Genomic DNA, 3,411 nt, shown 5'->3' with positions numbered 1-3,411 from the left:
ATGGGTCCTCCCGGCACCCAACTGTCGGGAGCTACCAATACACAGGATATCATATCTATTACACCCAGTCCCCACTCAAATGACTCTTCCCACTCACCTGGTAACTCTGTCCCCTCCTTCACACAGGGACCTCCTGCCGAAATTCATAGAGACCTGATCCAACTGTCCATTCCATCACAATACAACCTCCAGGGAGCAAAAATGATGAGCAGGTCCTCAAAAGTCGACAATGACTGTCAGACGACCTTTTCTGAGCCCCCCACTTTAATTGAAACATCTGAGGGGTCCTCATTGACAAACTGCCAACCTCAAAGCACCAGCACACCTACTGACTCTGCACTTACCTGTCCCTTCTCTCCCCCTCCACTTTTTTCCCCCCTAAACCCTACCATAGAGCCTGGATACAATCGCCTTCCCCCTCTTCACATACCTCCCACTGCATCATCCTCCAACCCCTTCCGGACATCAGTAAATACCCTTCCCCCCCCATCAGCCTTCCCCCACCCACCCTGGAACTTTCTCAGGACACTACATCTCTCACAAACACCACATACGGACCGAATCACCACATTGCAAGACCCAACCGTAAAGTCCAGGACTGGTCCTTTAAAGGGAGGAGGCCAATACTCATCCTGGGTGACTCCAACATCAAACGCATCCCAGGACACACCAATCCCAATATCCAATTGGACAGCTACCCCGGTGCCAATACCTACCACTTCCTAAAAATCTGTGAAAAGACCCTCCCTAACCCAAATACCAAAATCGTGATCTTCTCAATAGGAATCAACAATAGAGACCAGGACCCCAGAAAAACAACGATAAAACAGCTCAAATTACTGGTCCGTACTGCCAAGTCGACCTTCCCAAATGCGGACATCTATTTTCCAATTTTAAACTATTCAACACAGCTCACCCAAGAACAACAAAACAACCTGGAATTCATTAACAACACTATGGCCTCATACTGCCCCACACTCCCAGCAATCCCCCAGGACACCTTCACAACGGAAAGGGACAACATCCATTGGACCCGGGCTACGGCCGAAAGGATTTTTGAAAACTGGTGTCGCAATCTAAATTTATGACACCGCTCAAAACGAAACCAGTGAACAGAAGAGGCCTGGGCTGGGACTCCTCTTCCAATATCTTAAACTTATCCACCCTCTTCACCCCATCCATTCACCAACGAAAACTGCTAGAACGAGGCCTCTCTTTCATTCCTCACCCCACCAAGTTCGACCGGGAGGAGCTTCAAAGGGACCTATACAACTTCCACAGAAAAATCAAATTAATTGATTACTTCCACCTCCACCCCAAAAACAACCCCATTAAATTCACTTACCCGTCACACTGGGAGCCGGAATCAAATACAATACACCACCTCACTAAGAAACTCATCCATATAAACACACAAGCCCTCAAACATACTACACTAGTGACAGACATTAAGGACAACATATCAAACTTAGAACGCACAGCCCTGACACAACTCTCTCACAACCCCAACATTATCATAAAACCAGCCGACAAAGGAAGCAAGGTGGTCATCATGGACCGACAACAATACCTCACGGAGGCGAACCGACAACTAGCCAATAGAAACCATTATACACCCCTGTCAGATACAATCCAACCCCAAATACAATATAAACTCAGAACCATAATACAGACACTTTACAATAAAAGATATATCACTGCTAAACAGAAACAATACCTCTTCGGACCAGACAATCCACGTCCACGTTATTTCTATCTGCTCCCGAAAATTCATAAGCCACCGGAAACCTGGACCATCCCCTTTGAGGTTCCTCCCGGCCGACCAATCGTCTCAGACTGCAATAGCGCGCGCCACATACCATCTCTCCCAATACATTGATCATTTTCTAGGCCCCCTCTCCACCCTTCACCCCAGTTACATCAAAGACACCCACCATTTCATCAGCACCATTCAACCCATGGCTGTTCCGACACATTCCATCCTTTTTACATTAGATATAGACAGTTTATACACTAACATAGACACTACACTTGGTTACAGGCACTACATAGAATATTCAACCAACATCCAGACTCCACTAGACCGGACAAAGAATTATTACAGTTAATAGAACTCTGCCTCAAGAACAATGACTTCCTATTCAACCAACAATACTATTTACAAACACATGGAACAGCCATGGGCCAAAGGTTTGCCCCTTCATACGCAAACCTCTACATGAGTGAGTGGGAGCGAGAAGCCCTCAGCAAATGCCCCCTCCGACCAATTCTTTACCTCCGATACCTGGATGACGTTTTTGGCATCTGGACATATACCATCCCACAATTCATGGACTTCATTAACACCCTCAACCACCATCATCCATCCATCAAACTCAAACACACAATAGACACGCAAGAAATTAACTTTTTGGACACCACTGTCTTTTTTAACATCACCCAGGAACACACCAAAACATTACAGAAAAGTTATTTCAAACCAACAGACACTCACGCCCTTCTTCATAAATCTAGCTATCACCCAAAACACACTTTTAAAGCTTTAGTTAAATCTCAGATAATCCGATTTCATCGCATTTGCTCAAACATAACTGATTTCCATAATGCCACCAGCACACTCTTTCAAAGTCTTCGCAGAAGAGGTTACTCAAAACGCCTCCTTCGTAGCATCAAGTACGACACACTGGCCTCTCTCGCTCCCACTCATTCTGGACACCTCACTACAACACCCATATCCCTACCACTACACTCAGGCACTGACCTCATCACAATCCCTTCCCATAACCCTAACCTCACCTCTCTTCCTGACCCCAACCCTAACCCCAACCCCCCTCCTAACCCTAACCTAACCCTAACCCTAACCCCAACACCACTCCTAACCCCAACCTTCACCTTCCTCCAAACCCGAACCCCAACCCTAACCCTAACCCCAAAACACCCCTCTTTAACCCTAACCCCAACCTTCTCCCCCACCCCAACCCTAACCCCAAACCCAACACCCCTCTTTACCCTAACCCCAACCTTCTCCCGAACCCTAACCCTAACCCTAGCCCTAACCCCAACACCCCTTTTACCCTAACCCTAACCGGGCCGAAAACGAAACCCCAACCCTAACCCCAAACCCAAACAACCCTCTTTACCCGAACCCAACCGGCTCCCCCCCACCAACCCTAACCCGAACCCGAACTAACAAACCCTAACCCGAAACCAAACCCCAAACAACCCTCCGGAACCGAAACCCAAAAAGGCTCGAAAACCCTAACTCGAAACCCAAACCGAAACCCTAACCCTAAGAACCAACCGGGGCCCCCACCCTAAACGAAAAAAAAAACCTTACCTTCCTAACAAAACCTAAACCAAACCCTAAACCTAACCCAAACCAAAACACCCCTCTTTACCCTAACCCCAACC

This window comes from Takifugu flavidus, unplaced genomic scaffold (assembly GCF_003711565.1).
Source record: "Takifugu flavidus isolate HTHZ2018 unplaced genomic scaffold, ASM371156v2 ctg237, whole genome shotgun sequence".
Classification (NCBI taxonomy): Eukaryota; Metazoa; Chordata; class Actinopteri; order Tetraodontiformes; family Tetraodontidae; genus Takifugu; species Takifugu flavidus.
The sequence above is the reverse complement of the archived record's forward strand: the minus strand, read 5'-3'. Positions refer to the sequence as shown.